This window comes from Cervus elaphus, chromosome 10 (assembly GCF_910594005.1).
Source record: "Cervus elaphus chromosome 10, mCerEla1.1, whole genome shotgun sequence".
In the NCBI taxonomy this organism is placed as follows: domain Eukaryota; kingdom Metazoa; phylum Chordata; class Mammalia; order Artiodactyla; family Cervidae; genus Cervus; species Cervus elaphus.
The window spans coordinates 36,054,047-36,069,901 of NC_057824.1; the positions used below are offsets into that span (position 1 = coordinate 36,054,047).

Sequence of the window (15,855 nt, forward strand, 5' to 3'; positions counted from 1 at the left end):
AAAATATATTTGCACCCACCTCTGATAACTTTGGGCTTACCTGGTGGCTCAGACAGTAAAGAATCCGCCTGCAACATGGGTTTGATCCCTGAGTTGGGAAGATCCCCCAGAGGAGGGAATGGGAACCCACTCCAATATTCTTGCCTGGAGAATCCCCATGGACTGAGTAGCCTGGCGGGCTACAGTCCATGGGGTTGCAAAGAGTAGGACACAAATGAAGGACTAAGCACTGATAACTTCAGATGCCCTCCTCAGGGTAGGTAGGGGCATCCCTATCCCATCTCTCTCTCTCACACACACATACACACACACACCTGCCTTTAGACTCATCCCACCCAGAGACACCCCTGCCTCACCCCCATCATACTGCAACTTAGAAAGATTCCAGTGGGTGAGTGGGCAGGGAGAATGGAGGATCTGGAGGAAGAGGCCACACCTTCCTTCTCCTGCCGAGATGGGGGAGAAACCATCACATCCACACAGGTTACAGGGAGGCAGCCAGGCTCTGTACTTTGCAGAACTAAATCCCAGGATGGAGTTTGCTCCAAACGCCAGAACTATTCCTGGATGTCAGGTGCAGTTAATGGTTGCTGTGGCAACCACCCATGCTTAATGACTAGAAGAGAGTTAAAGATGCTGGATAAATGTCAGAGCCCAGGATGGATTTGCCGGGAGCAGATCTGCTCGCGCTGGGCAGAGATGCCCAGTGAAGGTTGAAATGAGCAGTTCAGGGTAGCTGGAAACAGATGCAGAAGACTCTCTCTCGCCCTTTTCAGGTTAGTGGAGTCAGAATAGCACAAAATGTCAAAAAGTATAGATTTGTACATGGATGGTTTCTACATAGACTCCAGGTTTGGGTTTGATCCTGCAACATGTTCTCAGAGATTGCAGGGGGTGGAAATCTAAGTCCAGGTCCCTCAAGAATTAAAAGATGTCACTTTATATTAAAAAAAATTTTTTTTTCTGGAGGGCTTCCCAGGTCGCACTAGTGGTAAAGAATCTGCCTCCCAATGCAGGAGATGTAAGAGACCTGGGTTCCATCCCTGGGTCAGGAAGATCCCCTGGAGGAGGGCATGGCAACCCACTCCAGTATTCTTGCCTGGAGAATCCCATGGACAGAGGAGTCTGCAGGGCTACAGTCCATGGGGTCGTAAAGAGTTGGACAGACTAAAGCAACTTAGCACACATGCACGTAAACTTTTCTGGATTATTTTTTTGGTGAATAAAATGCCAAATTAGTGCTGAAAAAACAGCCTTTTGTAAAGACGAGGTCAAGAAAATGAGATGATAAGCCACAGACTGGGAGAAAGTATCTGCCAAAGACACGTCTGGCTATTACCCAAAATATATGAAGAACTCTTGAAACACGTATATTACCACATGTTAAACAGATGACCAGTGCAAGTTCGATGCATGAAGCAGGACACTCGAAGCTGGTGCCCTGGGACAACCCAGAGGGATGGGGTGGAGAAGGAGGTGGGAGGGGGGTTCAGGATGGGAGGGACACGTGTGCACCCATGACTGATTCGTGTTGATGTATGGCAAAAACCACCACAATTATCCTCCAATTAATTAATTTTAAAACAGAACTCTTAAAGAGCAACATTAAGAAAACAAAGAGCCTGATTTTAAAATGGGCCAAAAACTATAACAAACGTTGTCACTAAACTCAATTTAAAACAATGAGATACCACCAAGCACCTAGTAGAATGGCCAAAATCCAGAAGGCTGACGCCACCAAAAGCAGCTGAGCAGCAGACACGCTCACGCATTGCTTCTGTGCAGTGCTAAGTCGCGTCAGTCGTGTCCAGCTCTCTGCGACCCTACGGACTATTGCCCTCCAGGCTCCTCTGTCCACGGGATCAGTGGGTTGTCATGCCCTCCTCCAGCGGATGTTCTCAACCCAGGAATCGAACTTGTGTCTCTTTATGTTTACCTGCATTGGTGAGTTCTTTACCACCACACCACCTGGGAAGCGTTGCTGGTGAGAATGCAAAATGGAAGAGCTACTTTGGAGGACAGTTTGATGCTTTCTTACAGAGTAAATATACAGTTAACCAGACAATCCAGCAATCATATACCTTGGTATTTATCCAAATACTCCTTGGTATTTATATCTACACAGCAACCTACACGTGGATATTTATAGCAACCATGTTCACAATTGCCAAAACCTGGAAGCAACCAAGATGTCCTTCAGTATGCATGCATGCGTGTCGTGTCCAACTCTGTGCCACGCGTGGACTGTAGCCCACCAGGTTCTCCTGTCCATGGGATTCTCCAGGCAAGAATACTGGAGTGGGTGGCCATGCTCTCTTGCAGGGGATCTTCTCAGCTCAGGGATAGAATCCATGTCTCTGACATCTCCTGCACTGGGAGCTGGGTTCTTCACCTCTAGTGCCAGCTAGGAAACCCATCCTTCAACATGTGAGTGGATAAATAAACTGTCGCACATCTTAACAATGAAATATTGTTCAGTAAAGAGAAAAATGCCGTGAAGCCATGAAAAGGCATGGAGGAATCTTTAAAAAAAATTTTTTGTATTGTGGTAAAAGTCACATAATATGAAATACACTGTTTTAACCATATGTAACTGTACAATTCAGCGGCACTAATTACATTCACATTGCTGTACCTCTCTCACCATCATCCATCTCCTGAATTTTTCACCTTCCTAAGCTGAAACTCTGTTCCCATTAAACACTAACTCCCCATTCTCCCTTCCCCATCCCCTGGTTCCTGGCATCTACCAATGTGCTTTCTTTTTTAACTTTTTATTTTATATTAGAGTATAACTGATTAACAATGGTGTGATAGTTTCAGGTACTCAGCAGAGTGACTCAGTCATATGTATATACCAATGTACTTTCAGATTCCACGAGTTTGACTATTCCAGGTACTTTGTACAAGTGGAATCAAGCAGTATTTGTCTGCACCTAAAGTATATTGGAATGCACTTTTAAAGTTAACTTAACGTATGTCCTACAAACAGACTGTATCTTCTTTTTATTTCCCCCTGTGCTATACAGTAGGTTTTCATTAGTTATCTATTTTATACATAGTAATGTAGGGTGTGGGATAAATTGGGGGGTTGGGACTAACATGGAGGACTCTTAAATGCATATTGCTAAGTGAAAGAAACTATATGACATTCCAACTATACGACATTGGAAAAGGCACAGCAAACAGATACAGGAAAAGGAATAGTGGTTGGCAGGGGTCAGGAGAGAGATGGATGAATAGGTGAAGCACAGAGGATTTTTTAAAATTAATTTATTTTAACTGGAGGATATTTCTTTACAGTATTGCGGTGGTTTTTGCCGTACATCGACATGAATCACCCACAGGTGCACATGTGTCCCCCCATCCTGAACCCCCTTCCACCTCCCTCCCCACCCCACCCCTCTGGGTTGTCCCAGAGCACCGGCTTTGTCTGTCCTGCTTCATGCATTGAACTTGCACTGGCCTTCTATTTCACATATGGTAATATACGTGTTTCAGTGCTATTCTCTCAAGTCATCCCACCCTCGCCTTCTCCCACAGAGTCCAAAAGTCTGTTCTTTACATCTGTGTCTCCTTTGGGGCGTTGCATATAGGATCATCGTTACTGTCTTTCTAAATTCCATATGTATGCATTAATAAATTGAATTGGTGCTTCTCTTTCTGACTTACTTCACTGGCACAGAGAATTTTTTGAGGCAGTGAAAACTGCTCTGTGAGATATTATGATAGATATGTACTGTTACATATTTGTCGGAACCCAAAGAATATACAACATCAAGAATGAAATAGAATGTAAACTAAGAATTTGAGTGACGACGATGTGTCAGTGTGGGTTACACAGTGTAACCCATGTGTCATCGGTTATAACAAAGGTACCATTCTGGTGGGGACGCAGATAAAGGGAAAGTAATGAATGTGTCGGGCAGGAGGATATCAGAAATCTCTGGACCTTCCCCTCAATTTTGCTCTGAACCTAATACTGCTCTAAAAAGTATGATCTATTGAAAAAATAACAATAACTTTTCGAACCCCACACCTCCACCTGTTACGCATAAGAGTGCCATTTACACGCGGCTTACGCGTGTTAAAGAACACACGCAGGGAGCCAGGAGCAGGTTCCAGGGGGCACAATGGCTGTCTCTCAGGTCTGAAAGCGTGTCTGTGACGCTGTGTGGCGCTGCCCTTGGGAGCTGCTAGCACCTGGAGATACGGGGGTCAAGTCCAAGGGATCGGCTGCTCTGAGCTCCCCGCTCAGGGCAGGGACTCAGGGCTATGCGATGCTCCCTTGTTGAAAAAAAAAACCAAACACTTGTATGGCCTCAACCTCAACCTCGTAAGAGGGAATGGCTTTCCACAAATGCTCGCAAACCCTATCTGGACCTGCTCCACAGCCAAGGTCTCACAAACCCACAGAGGTCAAGTCCTTTGTGTGTGTGACCATGATCGCGAGTCTGTCTGGCCACAGAATGTGGCTCTCAGACCCTGGTGAGCCTCGCAATCCTGCAAGAGCCTGCTAACAAGCAGTTTCTCGGACTCTCCCTAACTCACTGCCTTGTGTAGAGAGCCCAAGAATACACTTCTTTCTTTCCTACCAAGAGCCCAGGTGATTCTCATGTGGGTGCGCCCAGCTTTTCAGGAATCCAGAGATGAAGGGTTTTCCCCAGAACCTTTTCCATGGCCATCTGTTTGGTCTGGAAACTGATGGGTTCTTTGACTCCAGCCAATGCTTGCCAAGGTGAGATTAAGATGATTTTTCACTAAAATGATTATGGGGATCACCCCCCACCCTCATAGATAATCTGGTGTTAAAAAAATAATACTAAGCTGTTAAATAAGGAAGGACAATACGTTTCAGGATTTTTTCCATGCTGTTTTAATTTTGTTGTTGTTCAGTCACGAAGTCTGACTCAGTGACCCCCTGAACTGCAGCATGCCAGCTTCCCTGTCCTTCACCATCTCCCAGAGTTTGCTCGAACTCATGTCCATTGAGTCGGTGATACCATCCAATCATGTCATGCTCTGTCACCCCCTTCTCCTTTTGCCCTCAATCTTTCCCAGCATCAGGGCCTTTTCCAATGAGTCACCTCTGCAGCTGGCCAAAGTACTGAAGCTTCCTCAGCATCAATCCTTCCAATGAATATTCAGGACTGATTTCCTTTAGGATTGACTGGTTTGATCTGTGTTGTCCACGGAACTCTCAAGAGCCTTCTCCAGCACCACAATTCAAAAGCATCAATTCTTTGGCTCTTTCAATGATATTTTGTAAAAGTCAAATATCAGTTAATTTCCCATTCTCATTTTTTTCTCTCTCTCTTTTTACCCCTGCTTTCCTGGTACCCCCAAAACACATGGTTTATTCTGCCTAGTTGGCAGAACTAGGTGTTCCACACCAGTGCCTGTGAAGTTCCAGGTGCTGAAGTGGGCATCCAAAATACAGAAGTGGAGAGAACTGCCATCTTGGCTAGGATGCGCCAGGCTCTTGACTCTGCATTTCAGAACCAGCTAGGACCCAGGCTTCGGGTTAGAATGGTGTTCCATTTGGGTCTGCAATCAGCCAAATAATTAGAGACCAGGAAAAGATTTTATCCCAAACTCAGCAAAGGGGCTAGTCAAGCAAAATGCCCAATGCCAGGCTCTACAGAAATAAATCAGACCTAGAACTGATGCAGAGGAAGACAGACAGTACCACAGACCCCTGCTCTGAGCTCAACTTTCCACACTTGGTTCTAAAGCAGGACACTCGCTTGATCAGGCATCTCTCTCCAGGTGGATGTGGCTGGACTCTGGCTGGACCACTGTTCCTCCCCCATCAGCAGTTATTTCTTCAGAAGGTCCATAATAGCTTTCACTGATTCCTCTGATGATGCTCTTCCCTTCTTGCTCCTCTGCAAGCCCCTGCCACCTTTTAAGAGATCTTCTAAAACTACAAATCAGATTGTGTTTCTCACGTACGTAAAGCCCTCCAGAAGCACAGACCATACACCTCTCCAGCTCCCAGCCCTGACCTCAGAGGGACTCCATCCTCTGGCTCCTTCGTGGACCTGGTCTTATCCTGTCTCCCCCTTACTCACTCTGCTCCCTGCACTTCCCTTGATTCCAGAAACACACTCTGTACTACCCTGCCTTGAGGCTTTTGCACTTGGGGTGTCCTCTTCCTAGAAAGTTCTTCCCTCACATCTTCAAATCTTGTCACTCAGATCATCTTCGCAGAGAAGACTTCCCTGTTCACCCAATCCTACGATTCTCTCCCTCTCCTCCCAAGACACTCTCTTTCTCTGGGAATTATTATTTTCATGGCATTTACCACTATTTGAAATCGCCTTTTCCATTACAGAAACCTTTGTTCCATTTATTTATTCATTCACTGTTGGTCCCTCCACACTAGGCTGTAACAGCCTTGAGCTCCGGAACCTAATCTGTTTCATTCACTGATGAATCTGGTGTGCCCAGGACACAGCTTAATGCAAACCAGGCACCTTGGCAGACATCTGTTGAACAAAAGGCTGAGTCTGGATGTGCACCGACATCAGGTTCAGGAGCCTCAGAAGAGCCTGTTTATTTCTCCTTAATTCGCTCATTCCTATTAGGAGCCATGAGCCATAATTACTGTACCCCCAAGTGCTGCGTCTTGCTCAAAGACACCTAGTTCAGGGTCCTCATTATCGGTGAATTCATTATCCAAATCCTGCGCACGCAAGGCTGCATGGATGAGCCAGCAAACTCCATCTTACTGTGAATACGTGACCTGACCATTCATAAAATCAACCTCTGCTCAAACACACCCCCAACCCCGTCCCACCACACCCCTGTTGAATACCCTGTGGTTCATGGTCAAGCCCAGGCAGCCTCTCTCTGATTGCCAGCTCATGTCAACATGTGACCCAACAACGCAAATAGGAGGCAAAAATGGCTGCAAAGTGAGAATGGGTGTCTCGCAGCATAGTCAGGACTTCATGAGATGGATGTGAAGGATGGTGGGGATTCGGTGCTGTGGGGTGACATGCCAGCCAAGGGCAACCAAGAGCCCGCAGAAGGGCACCGGTTAACAATGGGAGAAGAGAAAACTGACAAGAGTGATGATGTGATAGGCGCATCCCAGCCATTTGAATATCAAAGGATTAAGAGGAGCCCTTGAGAAAATGATGACATGCTCAAACATTTTTCCCAAAAATGACCCACTTTACAATCCGGCTCTGAAAGTCAGACTTTATAATCCACCTGGGAAAGCAAAGGATTTCTTATTGCACCATCATGCGATTTTATCAGACAAAGGATGCCCCCTCCCACCAAAAATCCACATAACCGACTTTTGGGTTCATCCTAGTGTGTAGTTAGAAAAGACAAGACAAAATAAACATAGTCTCACAAGTGATGATTCTATTTTCAAGATAAGGCTGGAAGAACAACCTTGAATTTTATTATTTGCTATGAAATAACGGTCCCTGTTTTTATTTATTTATTTTTGGCAGCTCTGGGTCTTCACTGCTGCTCGCAGGCTTTCTCTAGTTGCGGCAATTGGCAGCTACTCATTGCAGTGTCCAGGCTTCTCATTGTGGTGACTTCTCTTGTTGAAGAGCATGGGCTCCTGGGTGTGTGGGCTTCAGTAGTTGTGGTGCACAGGCTTAGTTGCCCCGAGGCACGTGGGAACTTCCCGGACCAGGGAGTGAACTTGCCTCCCTTGCATTGCAAGGCAGGTTCTTAACCACCGGACCACCAGGAAAGTCCTGGCCCCTATTCTTAAGTGAGCTCCCCTGAAGGCTTTGAGTCTCAACCTTAGTTGATCAGTTATACTCATCTGGGCAGCTTAGCAAACTCCAGATGTCCAGGCTCATTAAGTAAGAATCTTCAGAGGTAAAACCAAGGTCAGTATTTTCCAGCTGTGCCCTCAGCCCCTGAAATCCCCATGTGCATCCCATGTTGGGAAGCACCGTTTCAATGTACCCTTATCCTCAGTAATAAAGATCTGCTTTAACACCAGGAACCCAAACATCCTTACCATCAGGTGGTGGTTTTTGCTTTCTTAACACAAGTACTTTCAGGGCACAAACTTGATGTTTGTTCTTCTTTCCTGATTTCTCAAGGCAGATTCATCGCAATGAGCACTTAACAAAAGACCTATATCACTGGACCCAGACCCCTCGTCTCAAGTGAGCCTTGGTTTTCATTCTGAGCTGGAGTTTGGGGGCCTGACGTTTGGCCACAGCAGCAAAATGGAATGGGTGCCAAGGTCCAGGCATTGGGTTGGCTGTGTTTCTGGGCTGGACCAGGTTCTGGGCACTGATGCTGGGCTGGGTGGGGCTAGCTAGGAGCATCCACCCTCGCCCTGAGCCCATGGTCACTGTCCAGAGACTGCTCAGAAGTAATCCTTTGTCAGGTCGGATGGTGCCACGGCCACCAAATTCTGCCCCAGGACTGTCAACATGGGCTGCTCACAGTCCCCGGCAGGCGGGGACCCGCCTGAAGACCAATGAGAGGCTCTGCCAGTCCGATCTCATCCCTTCAGAGGATGGACACCCTGGGGACAACTGCCCTCCATTCAGGGTCTCCCTTCAGGACTGCAAACTTGAAAAAAGGATGGTTGATTTGAATGACTCTCTCACTTCCCCTGGTCTTTCTGCTCTGGGTCTGGCATTTCCCGTCTTAAAGCCCAAAACACTGAAATCAGAGCTGTCTTTAGCTGACCCAGAAAAGCTCTGTCAGGCCCTTGCCCAAACTTGGTACAGCCGGCGGTCTAGGCCTGTTCCTGCTGGGGTGTGACGGCTCCTCGGGCTTCCTGCCTGGCTCTTCTCTATGTGGGATCACACGTGTGCACACGCCCACACACAGGCCTGTGCATGTGTAGACACGTCCTTGTGAGGGTGGCAGGGAGGAGACATGATCTCCAGCTTCCCCATGGCTTCCTCTTCCCCCGTGCCCCAAATAGTTAAGAACAACATTAATAGCTGTCCCTTGGTTTGGGGTTTTTTTGGGGGGGGGCGGGTGGGATGCGATGGGAGTCACACCATGTGGCATGCAGGATCTTAGTTCCCCAGCCAGGGATTGAACCTGTGTCCCCTGCATTGGAAGCTTTGAGCCTGAACCACTGGACTGCCAGGGAAGTCCCAGTAGCTGTCCTTTGTTAACGTCTTCTTGGGGCTCAGCACTACGTTAGTACCATTTAGGGGATTTTGCTAAGACCTCAGGCTCTGAAGTTAGACAGACCTTGGTTTTAGGCCTCAGGTTTCCTGTCTATAAATGGATTGATTGGATTAACACATAATAGTAACCATCGCTCTAAAACTCTAGACAAATATTAACTCTTTTAATCCTCATTAAACCCCACGAGCTATATACCACCAGTATTCTCAGTTTACAGACAGGAAACTGAGATACATGTAAGTTCAGTAACTTGCAACACAGCCAGCACTCACAGTCAGGCAGTCTGGCTCCAGGATCCATACTCCTCACTCCAGTCTGCAACCAGCAGGCGTGACTGCTTCATGGGTTTGCAAGCACTACACAAAGATCCCTTAACTTGATGCGTGGCACAGGGCACATCTAAACAAACAGCAGGTAATATACTTATTTCTTTGAGAAGTTATTTGCAGGTTATTGTTTTTTACAGGCAACCGGGTCTCAGTAGAATAAATAACTCATCCAAGGTTGCTCAACCAGTGAGTTAGTAAGTGGTGGAACAGAGATTTGAACTCAGGCCTGAGGGTTCCAAAGCTTTGTTCCTATGACTGTGCCACTGGACAACCTCTTTCTAAATCAAATATGTACCTGCTGAAGAGGTTGTTGTTCAGTTGCTCAGTCGTGTCTGACTCTTTGTGACCCCATGGATGCCAGGCTTTCTTGTCCTTCACTATCTCCCAGGGTTTGCTCAAACTCACGTCCATCAGTGATGCCATCCAACCATCTCATTTTCTGTCTCCCTCTTCTCCTCCTGCCCCCAATCTTTCCCAGCATCAGGGTCTTTTCCTGTGAGTCGGTTCTTCATATCAGGTGATCCAAAGTATTGGAGCTTTAGCATCAGTCCTTTCAATAAATATTCAGGATTGATTTCCTTTAGGATTGACTGATTGGATCTCCTTGCAGTCCAAGGGACTCTCAAGAGTCTTCTCCAGCACCACAATTTGAAAGCATCAACTCTTTGGTGCTCAGCCTTCTTTATGGTCCAACTCTCACATCCACACATGACTATTGGAAAAACTGTAACTTTGACTATGTGGACCTTTGTTGGCAAAGTGATGTATCTGCTTTTTAATATGCTAAGTTCATCATAGTTTTTTTTCCCTAAGGAGCAAGCATCTTGTAATTTCATGGTTGCAGTCACCGTCCGTAGTGATTTTGGAGCACAAGAACATAAAGTCTGTCACTGTTTTCATTTTTTCCCCATCTATTTGCCAAGAAGTGATGGGATTGGATGCAATGATCTTTGTTTATTGAATGTTGAGTTTTAAGCCAACTTTTTACTCTTTTCTTTCACTTTCATCAAGAGGTTCTTTAGTTACTCTTCACTTTGTGCCAATCTCATCTGCATATCTGAGATTATTGATATTTCTCCCAGCAATCTTGATTCCACCCAGCATTTCACATGATGTACACTGCATATAAGTTAAATAAGCAGGGTGACAATATACAGCCTTGATGTACTCACATCAAGGGAGTAATTTGGAACTAGTCTATTGTTCCGTGTCCGGTTCTAACTGTTGCTTCTTGACCTGCATACAGGTTTCTCAGGAAGAAGGTAAGGTGGTCTGGTATTCCCATCTCTTAGAGGGTACAGCGTTTATTTCTCCAAATTATAAGAATCTGACTTGTTTGTAAAAATTCCAGAAAAGTATACTCAATATTTTCTAATAACCTATAAGGGAAAAGAAGCTGAGAAAAAAATGGATGTATATGCGTGTGTGTGTGTGTGAGATGTATAAACTAACAGTGTTATAAATCAACTATGCTTCAGTTTAAAAAAACTTGAAAAAAAAAAAAGGAATTCCAAGCAAAGCAGCCTAATCCCCACTTCACGATTGTTGATGGCCACTTCCCAAGATCAGGCTGGGTGCCCACGGTACTCAGATCTGAAAGGAAATACTCAGGATGGAGACTGAGCCAGGGAACGTGGAAGCACCACTTTCCCTGGAGACATGTGACAAGGGGTTTATGAGTTAAAAGCACAAACAGCCCATTTTCCGGGCTCCCTCCCCAGCCTGGCTGCCTCCCTTGCATGTCTGGAAGCCCCCTGAGGCCTTGTAGATCCTTCAGGTTACCCTGACCCTAAGGAAGAGATGGCGGTGACCTTGGTCCTTGTGCAACCCAACCTCCGAGATATTCCGTAGACCTCAGTGCTGAAGGGACAGCTTGAAGAGCAGCTGATGGACCCAGTAACACCCCCACAAGAAGCCCTCTTCCACCCACCAGCCTCCCTTCTGTTCCCCAAGCTCATTCCCAACCCCAGAGCCTTGGTACTTGCACAGCCCTTGGCCTGGAAAGCCCTTTCTCGGGCTCTTCACACCACTGACTCCTTCTCTGTACTCAGGTCTGAGCTCATATGTTCCCCTGGACCACTTGCCCCAAGTTGCCAACCATCTCCCATCACATCATCCTGTAGGGTTCCTTTATAGCAAAGTTTTCTTATGCTTTGACTGAATAGTTTATAGACTCTCTTTTCCAGTGAGGATATAAATTCTGAGGACCAGAATCTTCTCTGTCTTGGCCACTAGTCAATTCCTAGGACTTAAAACAACTCTGGTACACTGTGGGTGTTTGATAAATTTGGGGGAAGGATGGAAGGAAGGAAAGGAAGGAGAGAGGGAGGAAGGGGGAGGCTGAAGCCATCAATATTCACAGCCCAGTTCTCATGCCTGCCTTACCCCAGGTATCCATCACCTTATCACCTGTCACCAGTGGCTACTGGATCTGTCTCCCAGACCAGCCATCATTGATCCTCTTAACACCCTGAATTACTCCGAGGACCCAAATGAGTTTTTCTTTCACTCACTCCCTCTCATCATCTCACAAGTTATTCCACTCTGCCTGGAGCCACACACCTCCCTTACTCTGATTAACTTTTAATTAACCTTCAGATCTCAGTTTAGACATGATTTCATTCAACATTCAGTTAGCAAAAATCACTCAACGAAGTTATCAAGTGAGAGAATTTTTGGTGATGAAGGAAGCGCTTTTACTTTAATCTTATGCCTTTTCTATATATACTGTTTGAATTTTCTAACTACGTACATATATTCGTTTAGTTTAACAGGGGTTATCTGAATACGGAATAATGGATTGCTTCTTATTTTCTTTGTAACATTTCTCTGCTTTGAAAAAATATCCTAATAAATGTACTTTGTCAATGTCAGTACCACAATGACTTAATTATTACAGCTTTGTTTTATGGTTTAATATCTTACCAGGAGCCACCTTCCTGACTTCTTTCATTCATTCTACTATTTTTTCATAGCAAATTGCCTCCAGCTTCCATTACCAAATAGACTATTCGATCACCTGGAAAGAAATGATAATTTTACCCTATTTTTTATTGTGTATAACTCTTAATTCTGTTTTATTCCTTCTTGTACTGGAGCTTCTAGAACCATGGTACATAATAGAGGCAATTGTGGGCATTCATATCTCATTCTTGATTGTAATGGGACTATTTCTAGGGTTTGACCTTTGAAAAGGATTGTTGGTTTAAAGGAGGTGCCTTCCTCATAGGAAAGAAGTATTCTACTATTTCGGAGCCAGAGATGAGCCCTTAGTATAAACTTCTCTGCAGGATGGGGCTTGTTGTCACCCCAAATCCAGTCCCTGTAATTACACTGCAACACTTCAGGAAATCTCGTCGGGTCTCCCTGTCATTCCAGAGCTCTTTTTGGGGTCCTGAGGTCTATGACTTCTCACAGCTGAGCTCCCTATGTTCTCTACTTGGGATCCCCATCACCTCTCGCCTGTAACCACTGGTCTGTCTCCTAGACCAACCACCACTGAGTCCTCTCCTGGTGAACACATTCCTGGTTTCTGCTTCTCTCAGCCCCCGTGTCTTAGCCTCAGCTGTACTAGGACAGTGCTTATCTCTGTATCCTGACTTCATCCTTGCAGGGTACCTGTTTTCAGCATCTCTCTGGGCTCCATCCTCTGCAATTCATGGGCAAGTCCAATCCCATCCTTTGTTTTCCTTAGATTTTACTGATGTGGGGAAATACTGATGAGAAAATATAAGTGAGAATAAGAACAGCAAAATCATGATTTTTAAAAAAACTATTTGTGTGTTACAGCCTGGGGGGTGCGGGGAGAAGGCTGGAAGGAAACATACAGAAATGCTAAACAGTGGTTATTTCTGGGAGCTGGCAATATGCTACTTGTACGAATGGCCAAGTTCACTTTTTGATGAGTTGTATGACTTATGGTGCCAGCAGCTTCATTTTCAGTGTGGAGTCTTCCTCAGGGAAATTCTTGATTCCCTTTCCTTTTATATTGCTTTTTAAAATCTCATCATGGCACCAATGTGTCTCTTCTGGTCCTAAAATACCTCCCCAAGCCAATGGTACAGATAGCTATCATTTATTGAGTTCTTACTATGTGCCAGGAACTATACTAAGTGCCTTACATCATTGCCTGATTAAAAGAGTTCTGTAGAAACTGCTGAGTACAGCGCGACTATCACAGCCTCGATTAATTCTCATGACAACCTCATGAAGTCATTATTGTTATTACCTTCATCCTGTAGGAGAAGAAGAAATTGAGATTTGGAGAGGTGATTTGCCACAGATAGCTCAAGTGACGTTGAGCCAGGTGGGGACTTTGGCCAACTAGAGAGCTCACATCCAGTCCAAAGGGGCGGAGGGGCTACTGATGTCCAGTTGCTGGGGATTGTTTTCACAGGGACATGTGGGACAGAGCGCCCCATTGTTTAAGAGAAGCTGCAAATCAGATTTTCCTGGGACATATCCTGAATTTTAAATTGCAGTGATACACTTAACTTCTAAAAATATACAGGACTTCCCTGGTGGTCCAGTGATAAAGAATCCACCTGCCAGGGCAGGGGACATGGGTTCGATCCCTGGTCTGGGAAGATTCCACATGCTCAGGAGCAGCTAAGCCTATGAGTCACAACTATTGAACCTGAACTCTAGAGCCCAGGAGCCACAACCACTGAGGCCCGCGGGCCTGAGAGCCCATGCTCTGCGACAAGAGAAGCTACAGCAAAGAGAATAGTCACCTACCCCCAAGTCTCCCCAACTAGAGAAAGCCCTTGAGCAAGCCCACATGCAGCAAATACGACCCAGCACAGCCAAAAATAATTAATTAATTAATTTAAAAATAGTAATAAAATTTAAAATCAAAATACAATGAAATACTACAAGTGAAAAACCGAACATAAACAAACACACACACCAAACAGAACATTCTGCAGTCCATATTTGCCCTGGATGAACATTATCTGCTTCAGAAGCGCCAGCTTGGATTAAGTTCTCCAGTCCCAAGAGGGCCCAAATTCCTACTTGCTTCCCACTTTTGCCCACCCCACCCCCCCGCCACTAGTTTGTACACAGTCTGTGTCTGACTCTTTGCAACCTCATGGACTATAACATTCCAGGCTTCTCTGTCCATGGGATTCTTCAGGCAAGAATACTGGAGTGGGTTGCCATGCCCTCCTCTAGGGGATCTTCCCAACCCAGGGATGAAACCCACATCTCTTATGTCCCCCACATTGGCAGGTGGCTTCTTTACCACTCAAGCCACCTTGGAAGCCTCCTTAGGTAAACAGTCAATAATTTTGGCTTTGCTGTCTCTACCACAACTACTCAGCTCTGCCATTTTGGCACAAAAACCATAAACAAACGGGCATGGCTGTGTTTCAATACGATTTTATTTACAGACTCTGAAAGTTGAATTTCATCTAGTTTTTTTTTTAATGTGTCATGAAACAACATTCTTCTTTTGATTTTTCCAACCATCTACATATGCAAAAACCAGCCTCAGCTCGTAGGCTGTACAAAACAGGTGGTGCGACGCTTTAGACCACTTAAAATTCTTGACCGTTTCTCCAGGAGCCACTGGTGTTTGCTGGCTCTGCGTCCTAGTTTCAAGCTGCCTTAAGCCACCTTAGGTAAGGCCCATTTCACAAGCAGATGTGGGCATATGTGTAGTTCTCTAGTCCCGTTTCAGTAGTTTTCACATTTAATCTTCAGCTGAACTTTTCTTTCCTATGAAATCTTTTGTGGAGAATGTGAAACAGCTATTAATAGGTGGTCCCACAACCACTCTTCTTGCCCTGCCCGGTGGCCTCTGATGTAAATCCTGGAAAAAGCATAGTGGATGGAAAAACCACCATCCTATGGTCTGGTTTATAACAGTGGGTGGACCATGAAATGGTCATAGAGCCATCTGGCAAAGGACTTTGCTTACAACTCTAAAATGTGTTGAAAGTTCTGAGTAGTGATTATGACCGTGGCTTTGGAGTCTGAAAGACTTATATTTGAGTGTGCCACTAATAGCTGTGTTCTTGGGAAAATCACCTACTTTATAGATTTCCTCATCTGTAAAATAAGGCTCATAATACCAGGTACCTCACCAGGCTGTCTTGAGTGCTAGAGAGGATAAAGCCTGTAAAGTGTTTAGAACGGCATGTGACATACGGTAAGTACTTCACGTGTATGACTTATTCTGATTTGTTATCCAGCCGGATGGAAGGGGATGGGACTTAAAAACAAACAGCAATCTGTGGATGAAACTCTCAAATCCAAACAAGAAAAAGGAAGGCCTTTTCTCAATATCAGGGAAGGAGTTCTGAATTTGTCCTTCTTCAAAGAATTTCTTTGAGTCTTCAAGACTTCTCTCCAAGACTCCCCTTCTTGGTTCTGACTCCCT

The 15,855-nt window shown here is 45.3% G+C and overlaps 1 protein-coding gene across 1 annotated transcript in view; it reads left to right on the forward strand.

The window, feature by feature from the left end:
• CACNG3 (calcium voltage-gated channel auxiliary subunit gamma 3) overlaps positions 1–15,855 on the forward strand; it is a 95,904-nt gene that overhangs the window by 63,819 nt on the left and 16,230 nt on the right. The window lies entirely within an intron of this gene.